This window comes from Gavialis gangeticus, unplaced genomic scaffold (genome assembly GCF_001723915.1).
Source record: "Gavialis gangeticus isolate Ggan-Ray unplaced genomic scaffold, GavGan_comp1, whole genome shotgun sequence".
NCBI lineage: Eukaryota > Metazoa > Chordata > Crocodylia > Gavialidae > Gavialis > Gavialis gangeticus.
The window spans coordinates 164,515,937-164,527,504 of NW_017728992.1; the positions used below are offsets into that span (position 1 = coordinate 164,515,937).

General features: G+C 42.0%; 1 long non-coding RNA gene across 1 annotated transcript in view; it reads left to right on the top strand.

Moving 5' to 3' along the window:
- LOC109305123 overlaps positions 1–10,330 on the top strand; it is a 56,414-nt gene extending 46,084 nt beyond the window's left edge. Inside the window, exons 2-3 of the long non-coding RNA XR_002099563.1 lie at positions 9,830–9,862; positions 10,261–10,330. This is a non-coding gene — a long non-coding RNA (uncharacterized LOC109305123). The remainder of the gene's footprint in view (positions 1–9,829; positions 9,863–10,260) is intronic.
- The last annotated feature ends 1,238 nt before the right edge of the window (positions 10,331–11,568 follow it).

Below are 11,568 nucleotides of genomic sequence, written 5' to 3' on the forward strand. Positions count from 1 at the left end.
CTCATGAGACAGGCGCCAAACTGCCAATTCCCTGGGCTGTTTGTAGTAATTTTTATTTGTAATAAGCATAAGTCAGTTCTAGGCAAGCTGGATTAAATGGAAAATGGAACAACATGTCTTTGGATTTAAAGTTGTATGAATAAAGATATGTTCTATGGAGGATTTCATAGATTCATAGACATTAGGGCTGGAAGGGACCTCAGAAATTCAAGTCCAGCCCCCTGCCCCAGGGTCAGGAAGTCAGCAGGGATCAGAGGATCCCAGCAAGATAAACATCCACATGTGTCTTGAAGGCATTCAAAGTAGGTGCATGAACCACCTCCGGCAGCAGTCTATTCCAAACCTTGGCGGCTCGGACAGTAAAGGAAGTCTTCCTTATGTCCAGCCTGAAACGGTCATGGAGGAGTTTGTGACTGTTTGACCTTGTCATCTCTTGGGGCACTCTGGTGAACAAATGTTCCCCCAGATCCTGGTGAGCACCCCTGAAAAACTTATAGGCGGCCATCAGATCACCCCTGAGCCTGTGCTTTTCCAGGCTGAAGAGTCCCATGGCTCTCAGCCTCTTGTCATAAGGTCTGTTTTCCTGACCTCTGATCATGTGTGTGGCTCTCCTCTGGACCCTCTCAAGCTTCTCCACATCCTTTTTGAATTGTGGAGCCCAAAACTGGATGCAGTACTCCAGCTGCGGCCTCACCAAGGCTGAGTACAGGGGGAGAATGATGTCCTGGGGTTTGCTTGAGAAGCATCTATGGATGCAAGCCAGCGTTTTGCTTGCTTTACTAGCAGCAGCATCACATTGAAGGCTCATGTTTATTTTGTGGTCAGTCGTGACCCCCAAGTCCCTGTCGTCCATAGTGCTAGCCAGCGTAGCACTGCCAAGCCTATAAGCATGGTGCAGGTTTTTCCTCCCAAGGTGGAGAACCTTGCATTTTTCAGGGTTAAACACCATCAGGTTCTTGTCCACCCATTTCCTGAGCCTGTCAAAGTCTGCCTGGATTATGCTCCTGTCCTCAGGTGTGGACACTTTACCCCAGAGTTTGGTGTCACTCTTAAACTTGGCCAGTCCACTTCTAATACCAACGTCCACATCATTAATGAAGATGTTGAACAATATAGGCCCAAGGACAGAGCCTTGAGGGACCCCGCTGGTCACAGCACGCCATGATGATTGACTTCCATCAACGACCACCCTCTGTGTCGTACCACGGAGCTAATTCCCCAGCCAGAGGATTGTGGTGAGGCCGAGGCCTCAGTGTTTCAAAATCTGGCTTTGTTGTCCTTTGGAAGGAAACCTCTGCATTTTGAAATTTTTAGGAAAAGGTAATGTAATGCAGGTCCTTGGTTGTGCATCTGGTGGCCTATTCTGGAGCTGTGAATTAGGGCCCCTAATTCTGAGGCAGTCTGGCTGGTAGACTGCCCTAGGCTAATCACTGACCCTGGAAATCCAGACTTTGAGGCAGTCCCCTTGGAAGGCTGTCACAGATCCTGAGGCCCAGGGTCACAGGATTTTTAAGCATTTGGCTTCCTGGCAGTCTAGTAGCTGAGCAGTTTAGGAGCTGGGTGATTGATCTGGCAATAAATTTAGGCAGGCCTTCAAAGGAATCCTGAGTTCTGAGTCTGAGTTCTGTCAAAGTTTGTTGAAACTGAACTTCTCCACTAAAAACAAATCTTTTCTGGAATTGGTTTGACCAGGTCTAATTTTAGTACAGCTAACTGCAGACCTCAGAAGATCAAGACCTTCATTATGGAAAGCACTTAGTCTGAAAAGAACTTGGAATCGTGGTGGAAAACCACCAGATTATGAGCCTGCAATATAATGTTGAGAATGAGAAAGCAAATGCTATCCTTGGATATGTAAGTAGGGGAATAGTGAGTAGAAGTAGAGTCATATTTATTGCAGCTATATATGGGATTAGTGAGACCATTAAGGGAATGGTGTGTTAATATTTTAAAAAGGATGTTGACAAATTAGAAATGGGTCAAAACAAGTGAAATGTATAAGATTCAAGGTCTGGAAAGCCTGACTTGCTGTCAGAAACTGAAGAGACCCAGTCTATTTAGTTTATTCAGGAGATAGTTAAGTGATTGATCTGTTTTGCATGGAGATTGGAGTATGTAGGAGAAATGATGCAAGGCTGGAGGCATATTCTTTTCAAAGATTAACTCTTATCTTCTCTGAATTTGAGGAATGCTCTATTTTTGGGAACATTGCACATTTTTATTGGTTGGCTTTTAGATGTTAGATTTATGAGACACCCAGAAAGGATGATGCTCAGTTGAGAGATGATTTTCTTGAAGGCTGTATGGGACACTGTGATGATCTTTATTCCTTAACTATAATGCAATGATCCATAAATAAATGTTTCTTCTTTATCATCATAGATCTTTGTGTGGGGCAGGGACTATTAGAGGTAAAGTTGAAAAAGTGATGTTTGGAGTACTTGTGGCATAACTTTCACTCTGAATCTTACTAACTGTGGCAGAAAGCATTTTTGAAGCTTAATGCCATAGCACTATAGGAGGTAAACAAGGTTGTCTTTGACTCCACCACGTCATTCTGAAAATCCCAGTTATCTAAATTGATTGGATTGTGATGATTTATTGTTTTTGTGGTTATCTCCTCTTAGTTGAACGAATTATTGTTATGGTCATTGCCGTATGTACTGTTGTACAGTACCCATCCATATGAAAGTATATTTTTAAATTAGATAGAATTTTTATGGACAGGATTACTTGGGTTTTGAATGAATTTTTTGGAATATATGGGAAGGATAGTTGCCCATTTCCTCTGCTTATTTTGGCTAGAGTTGTTCAGCAAAATTCCTGGGAATCATGTTTTCATCTTGTGATCTAGAGTCCTGTTTTTCCTATCATGATGGTATTCAACCTTTTTGGCTGGCAGCCTGGATGGGCAGTGCCCAGGCTGTCTGGGCTGGATCCAGCTGGTCCTGATCTGGCACGGGGTGGTTGTGGCAGGGCCCAATTCAGCCTCATAGAGGAGGGCAGGGGGCATCCTAGATCCAACCTGGCCCCATGGGGGAAGAAAGGGGTGTGGCTTGGCCCGATGGGAGAAGAGGGTGTAGCTCAGACCCAACCTTGCTGCACCAAGTGGAGGGGGTATGACTCAGTCACACAGAGGAAAGGGGAGTGGCCCAGCCCCAACCTGGTCTTGCAGGGGAAAGGCATCATGGTCCTACCTCATCCAGCTGATGGGGTGGGAGAAGGGAGCATGACTTGGTTTCATCCGGCTGTGTGGGGCTTAGAGTTTGGGAATTTGGCAGTGGGGGAGGGTGCCTAAGCAAACAGTCCATTTCTTTGTTCCCAGTTTAAATGCAAGAGGGTTGAGGTAGGGTGTATTCACTGAAGGATCATTGGCTTTGTAAGTCATTTTCCCATACTTACTTTGGTAGTGTGACAGAATTGCTTTGTATCTTGCAGGGTATGTGTTTTTGCTTTAAAAAGATTTACAATTGACATCTATGATGGAAGTATTTTGTACAGAAGGTATTTGTATGAGCCTATGGAGCTCAGGATAGGCACATTTCTAGCAGTCTAAATAAAAAAAATGAAGTGCTTGCTCCATGCTCATGTTCACTTCACACATGATCTGTAAAACCACCTGAGGAAGGAGCAGGTGGCATGATGAACTGAAACAGAGCTAAGAGGCTGAAAGCTACATCGATCAAAAACATTTACTAGAAAAGCACACTGATTCATAGCAACCATAATTCTATTTTATACTTTTTTATCTCAAATACTTTGCTATATACTTTTTCTTATATGTAAGTGCTGTTTCTGTCTCTAGGCTTCTTGTTTATTTGTTTTCCCATCAGCAAAGCTAACTACACTTTATCATGCATCAGCAGACTCATGACAAATAGATCCAAGGAAGTGATACTTCCCCTCTATGCAGCATTGGTCAGACTGGAGTTGGAGTACTGCGTCCAGTTTTGGGTGCCGTACTTCAAGAAGGATGTTGATAGACTCAAGAGGGTCCAGAGGAGAGCCACTCGTATGGTTAGAGGCTTACAGGACAAGCCCTATGAGGAGAGACTGAGGCACCTGGACCTCTTCAGCCTCCGCAAGAGAAGGCTGAGAGGTGATCTTGTGGCCGCCTACAAATTCATTAGGGGGATGCAGCAAGGGATCGGAGATGCTCTGTTCACCAGGGCACCTCTTGGGGTAACAAGGAACAATGGTCACAAACTCAGAAAGCAGATTTAGGCTAGATATCAGGAAAAACTTCTTCATGGTAAGGGCGGCCAAAATTTGGAATGGGCTTCCAAGGGAGGTGGTGCTCTCCCCTACCTTAGGGGTCTTTAAGAGAAGGCTGGATAGGCATCTGGCTGGGGTCATCTGACCCCAGCACTCTTTCCTGCCTAGGCAGGGGGTTGGATTTGATCTGCTGAGGTCCCTTACAACTCTAGCATCTATGAGTCTATGAATCTTTCTATTTGTTCACTGTTTAGAGGATGAATAAAAGGTGGGCTCTTAATGCATGCACATCAGGGTTTTATCATGGAAACCAACTGTTTGGCCATCCTAACTTCTCTATTTATAACTATAGAACTATAACTATATTTAGACATTTCAGTTGTTTGAAGGTTCCAAGCTAGAATTTGTCCTGTATACCAGAGAAACAATGCTGTTAGTAGAGAAGCAGAGGTTTGAGTGTTGGGTCTAATAGGTTAATTTCCTTCATGTTACTTATTTGATGTGGAACCTTGTTCATTAACATCCCCCAAAATAAGGCATTACATTACGTAAGGATGACAGAATTTGGCTACTATAGACCACCAAACTGGGAGGAGGTTGATAAAGTTTTTTTCTGAAACAATTAACCAAAATATTTAAATCACAGGACTTGGTACTTATAAGGGACTTTAGGTACTGTGACATGCTGAGAAGGTAACAGTAGTACGTAGAGTCTCTTGATTTGCTCTTCTGTATAGCAAGGACTTGGTTGAGAGAGCCAGATGAAAGGCAGCTTTGCTGATAGTAGTCATAAAATGATAGAGTTCATGATTGTAAGGAAAAAAAGGAAGGACAGCAGCAGAATAAAAATATTGGTCTTCAGTAAAGCAGACCTTCAATCCTATGGGGAAAAGAAGTCCAGGAGAGATTGTTGTACTTAGAGACAGTATTAAGGTCACAAGAACATGCTATCTTGATGTGAAGGAAAGATATCAGCAAGAGACCAGCTTGGCTATACAGTGAACTGATCAATGACATGAAACTGAAAAGGGAGTCTCAGAAAAAGCGGTAAGTGTTAGTAATATATTACTAAGAACAAATACAACAGTTTAATATTGGCATGTGGAAATAAGCAGGAAGCCCAAGGCACAAATTTAGATTCAGCAAGTAAGAAACAAAAGGCAACAAAAATGGATTTCATAAGTATGTTAGAAATAAGGGAAGTAGGTGAAGAACAAGAAACGTATAAGTCCTGTACTGAATGAGAAGCTGAGGTAGCTAATAATGGAGGATGCAGAGAATATTGAAATATTATTTTTTTTTATTTCTTAAAAATAATATCAGCTCTCAGATGACAGGCATATTTAGCAGGAGATAATCAGCTAAGTAGTAGACAAAGAATATGTCAGAGATTACTTAAATTGGATGTTTTCAGTTCAGTAGGAACAGATCATTTCATGCTAGAGTATACAAAGATTTGGCTAAGGTAATTGTAGAGCCATTGTCTCAAAGAGCCATCTTTGAAAACTCATGGAGATCAGGCAACATCCTAAATGACTGGAAAAGTTAAAATATAGTGTAAATCTGTTAGTTAAAAAAAAAATTGTTGGTGGGTGGGAGGGAGGGAGGGAATGGACATAGAGACAAGGAAAATTCAGGGAATTACAGACCGGTCAGTCTAATCTCAGTACTTGGAAAGATGCTGGAGCGTGTCAGTAATGAATCTATTTCTAAGTATTTAGAGGACATCAAGGTGATAAAGAATAGCCAACATGGATTTGTCAAGAACAAGTCATGCTTAACATATCTGATTTCCTTCTACGACAAGTAAAAGAGGGTTTTGTGGATTGGGAGGAGAGCACTGGATACAGTATACCCTGAATTTAGCAAGGGTTTTGACTGTTTCCCTTTTAAAAGTATCAGTAAGCTAAGGAAATATACTGTTAGATGGCTACAGAACTGGTTGGAGATTCATGCTTGAAATGTAGTCCTCAATGACTTAATGTCTAACTGGGAAGAGGAATCAAGTGGGTTCCCTAGGGGTCTGTCCTGGGTCTGGTATTGTTTAATATCTTCATTAGTGACTTGTGCTAAGTACAGACAGTCAAAAAGCCTGATGCTGAATCAATTCAATCTTTGCAGGTTAGTTTAAATTGCAGAGATTAAACTGAGAAACAAGTGACAGACATTCACTTTTGATTCAGGAAATGCAGCCACATACCTGCTGCAGTGGCTCAGGTCAGAAGCCATGGGGCACTAGAGCATGGCTCCCAGCCTGCCAGCCACTGTCAAAGGGAAGGGACTGAAGCTCCAAGGCTTTTCCACTCTCCCTGCTGGGGGAAGGGGCATAAGCATGCCCTCTGTTCTCTGCTCAAGTGGGGTGGAGGACAACAGCTGGAGAGGGACTGCCCCCCCGCCAAACCCTGGCTGGGATCCAGGGTCAGGGAGGGGGTTTAAACCCACCTTCCCTGGCTTATTGTACTGGTCCTGGGCCGGAGCGTGACCATACCCCCTGATCTCAGCTGTGTGCGTGTGCTCTGGTAGACTTGATGCTGCTGAGGGACTGGAGCCTTTGCAATGTGCCTGTCCCTTTTAAAGAAAGGGAAAGCTGCCATCTGATAACCCCCAGTAACCTGTCTGCATTTTACTAGCTACATTCTATTCCCAGTTCAACATTCCCCCCCCCACCACTACCTGCCTCACACCTATTGTCTTTCATTCCCTCTGGTCCTCACTGCTACACATTTGTATGTTCACAACCTGCATTTTGCATATTGGCTTCTATTCTACCCAGGAGAATACACAAACATCAACAAACACTCCGTATGCCTGAAGAAGGGTGTTTGTCCTGAAAAGCTTGCAAAAAACAAAATTACCAACTACTTAGTTGGTCTAACAAAAGATATCACATCTACCCAAAGAATCAAAGCTGCTTCTCCCACTCTGCCTCTGTGGGTGGACACAGGGCACTGGGATCTGTTTGCTTGATGCCAGTTCAAGTGAGAGTGGAGACAGAGAGCTAAGACAGAACAGGAAACCTGCTGTAAAAGAGGTGAATGAGGGCAGAGAAAAGAATAAGTGACACTGTTGAAAGGAATAGTTTTGAGGGGAGAGAATGTTTGAAAGGAAAACCTTTGGCTGGATGGATCAAAAAATATAGTGAACTATTTTCTCTGAATGTGAGTAATTAATCTAACTTGCTACTGTAGGTAGCAGGAGAGTTCAGGATTTGCTGCTCGAGTGGAGACTCTGGTTTCCCAGTCCCACCCCGTTGTCAGCCAGCCCTCCCTGCTCTAGCTAGGGAACAGAGGGGCAGGGTCAACCCTGCTCTGCTAAAGCAGATGGCATAGCTCAGCCCAGGACTGCAAAGCATTCTGGGATGCTGGGGGACTGTGATTTAACTTGAACCAGGAAGGGGTCTGGGACAGAAGTTTCATAAACTGGTTTGACCTAAATCAGTTAAGTCTGATACTACATTCAACCTGGTTTATCTTAAGCTGGTTTTGGCCATTTTGAAACTGGCTTATATACATGTTCTGTTCTGTTACAGGTTTAAATTGGTTTCTGATCACCTAAATTGGTTTATGTTTAACTTTTGTCCCTTGCCTTGGAGGATGAAACTGAATGCACATTTAGTAAATATGCAGATGACACCAGTCTAGGTGAGGTACAAACTATCAGGTTGAGTCTTAATACCATCCTGCAAAGGAAGTGGACTGCAAATTACTCAATGGAAGTGCCCTGAAATTACTCAGAAGAAATTCAGTAAGAACAAGTACAAAGTACCACAAGGAGACAATCAAATGCAAAAATCATGGAATCATGGAAATGTAGGGCCAGAAGGGACCTCTGACTCCAGCATCTGCTCTGGACTCACCTGTCTGGCATGAGCAGCAGCAGTGGCAGTGCCAGGAAGAAACTGTTGCTCAGTGCTGGGGGAGAGTGGTCCTACCCCATTACTACCACCTCTGGGCTGCCTTGGACTGCAGCAATGACAGTGCAGTGCAGCTGCAGGGTAGCCCAGAGGTGGTGGCAATGGAGCCACAGGGCAGCCTGACACAGTGCAGGCTTCGGATGGATGCACCAAAAACTGCCTGGCAGTGGCGAGGGAGAGGGGCCACTTTCCCCCAGCACTGAGCAACAGTTTCTTCCTGGCGGCTCCTGCTGCTGCTGCTTAGCCCAGACAGTGGACCAGTGCAGAGCATGTGGGGTCAGGGTTGTACACTCATACATGCGGTAGGATGCACCACGGCTGGGTGGTGTAGAGCAGGCATGGGCTGCACTGGGGTAAATATATATTTACAATGATTTCACTAAGAAACTCTCCATCTTTATGCTTTGGACCATGGAAATGAGAGATTCATTCTGGAGATGGAAAAATGCTTTCTACCTGCGTGCAATGTTTGCCCATATTTTTCCAAGTTACAAACATTCAAAATTCCAGCGTTTGTATGTTGTCATTTCACTTGTTGGAATTTGGGAGTTAAATTCTCAGAAGATTGAGAAATCATGAAATTGGGTGATCTCTATGAAGTCTCCAGGGGAAAAAAGTAATAAAAATAAAATGCTGGCTTGCCAGTGGGAGCCAGCAGTTCTCCCAGCTGTGGAGACAGACCGGGGCAAGGTGGGAGGGGGGCTGCCACCTTGCCTCGCCCCTCTCCACCAATCAGAGACAAGGGGCATGGCCACATGATGGACAGCCCTCTCAGCCAATCAGTGGTGAGGGGCAGGGGCATACAATGGACAGCCCTCTTCACTAATTAGTGGCAGGGGGTGGGGCCACCAGGGACCCTCTGCCAATCAGAGGTGGCAGTACGCCCTTGAAAATGGCAGCCAGTCCTGGAATCTGCCCGTTAAATTGGCCGGCTGACTCCTCTAGTTAGGTAGACCCCTAATTAAAAGTATTTATGGCCTTTATGAGATGAGGGGGAATTAGATATTGGTAGAATACTGGTGAGTTGAAATGTTTGTCAGAGATATTTATACATTGATGTGGTAATACACAGCTATTTCCTTTCAGTAAGTTCTAGTAAATTTTATTTAAACAGAAATGGGCTTGTTTATTTTTCATAGGTATTTTGTAACTGATATTGATACGATTGATGTAATAAGGATTTATCTTCTAATTTAGTGTACTTCTACTATAAGCTACTGAGTCATAATAGTAGTTTTTAAATAAGTTGCTTAAGGATTCAAGTTAACTTTTAATAATGACAGCTGAAAATTTAACTGTTTAGTCCAACCTGAATATTTCTATATATTAGAAAAATAAAAGTATAAAAAAAAATTTGTAATTATGATTTAAAATTTTCTTTGTGATTGTGTAGTCTAGTATATTTTTAAATATGTTATGATGTAGTAAGCTATTCTGTCTAAAGAATTAGGAACCAATTATAACATACCAGGGTACCTATTTTAACAGAAAATATTTATCTTCAAAATATTATATTACCTCACTTCAGTTTTAGTGGAAGTTAGCACAGAATACATTTATTATAAATATATGGGCATGTATTAAGTGGGTATATTTTACCACAAAATACTTTTTCTTGCCCATTTGATATAGTTTATAGATCTGTAGGTAGATATTGTTTTACAGTACATTGCACTCAGTTGTGCAAACTTATCTTTTTAGGGTCAAAGAAGAACAAAAACCACAACCGACACAGTAAGTAACATCTCTTAAGAGTGTAGTAGGTTTGACTTTTCTACCTTTGCCATGTTCTGCTTCCTGCACCTTTGATGGTATTAGCTTTCAGTAATACCTAATAGGCTGCAGCTAGTTTGTCATCTGCTTCCTGACTGGCTTGTAAGAGAGCTGCCTGCAGCTTCTTACTTCATCCACATGTTAGTTGGATGTAGTTTCTTGCTGCCTGCTTGTGAACTGGTTAAGTGTAAAAGTTTATTTCCCTTACATCCTTAATGGCTGACTTACTATTGCAGCTAACATTTCCCATTGGCTGTAGCTTTTCCGCCTGTATATTTCTATTATTATTAGATAATAAAATATTTAAATTAGTGTGGTTTATTTGGTTATTCAGTCACATTATTTGCTTATTTAAACAGGTGGTTTCCCTTTAGTGGGATCACTGAGCTGGTAAATAACGTTCTTCAACCACAGCAAAAACAACAAAATGAAAAGGAGCCCCAGACGTAAGTAAGCTGCTCTCTGTAGCCTAAGTAATGTCTCTATAGCATTAGAACATACTGGAGTGTATGTTTAAAATAGTTGCCCATCAATAAAATTCTTAAAAGGGCATTCATTATACAAGTTGACACTGCCTCTGCTGTATGACCTTTGATTGGCAAGGAGAAATCTGAAAACTAAGTGAGGACCCATATTAGCCATCAGGTGTATGATTAGATTAGAATAAAATTTGTGGAACTCTTTCTGCTCCATTTAAGATCTCTTCTGTAGGTGCTCAAAAATGCAAACCCCACAGTGAAAGTAATATAAGAATGATAAGAAGCACAGTATTAAGTATAGTATATCTATGCAGAGGCATAGTCAGGCAGTTCCATACCCAAGGCAGCCATATGACACCTGGAGCAGCACTGGCTGCCATGGTGCTGATCGCAGTGGTACAATTAGCTACTGCTCTGGTCACAGCTATCCTTACAGTTCCCCCGCCCCACAACAAAGGCAGTGCCTGGGGCAGCTGTTCCAGTTGGCTTTCCTTAGTTATGCTGCAGTGTCTAAATATAGCACATAGACTGTATATGTGATATAGATCATGCATAGAACACTATACAGCTATATGTAATTTTTATAGCAACATAAACATAATAGCATAAGGGCTTTTTGAAGATCAGGAACATTCTGAACCATTTTTTTAATGCTTTTCTAAAGTATGTAACATTTCTGAGGTTTTGGAGATATGAGAAGAAATCTTGGCCTGTTCGTTGTCAGTAGGAATTTTGACTTCACTGAGGCCAGTATTTCAGCCATGGTTCTTTTACAGTGCCAAACCAGCATGATTTTTCCTTAAAGGCAGCTGTATGAAAAAATAACCATTCTTCCCATTTGAAAACAATAAGGTTGAACAGAACCTGGCAAAGCTAGGAGAGTCAATCTTATCATTTAATTTAAATAGTGCAGTTGCAAATATACTTCTAAAAAGAGGAAAGTTGAGAATAATTTTATTTTGAATTTCCTATTTTTTCTGAATGCTAAACTTCATTTAGGCATAAGTTCTTTACTTCTGGTATATTTGTTTTATGCAGAAAAGTATTAACAGTTTATATGAAAATTTTGGTTTTACATTTTGGGTTTAGGCAATTTTAAGACATGCAGATTATTACTTTTCTTGTAGTTTCAGAGACAGACATTTATAGTCTTAGCTAAAATGCATATATTTCAGTTGATTTACTTTT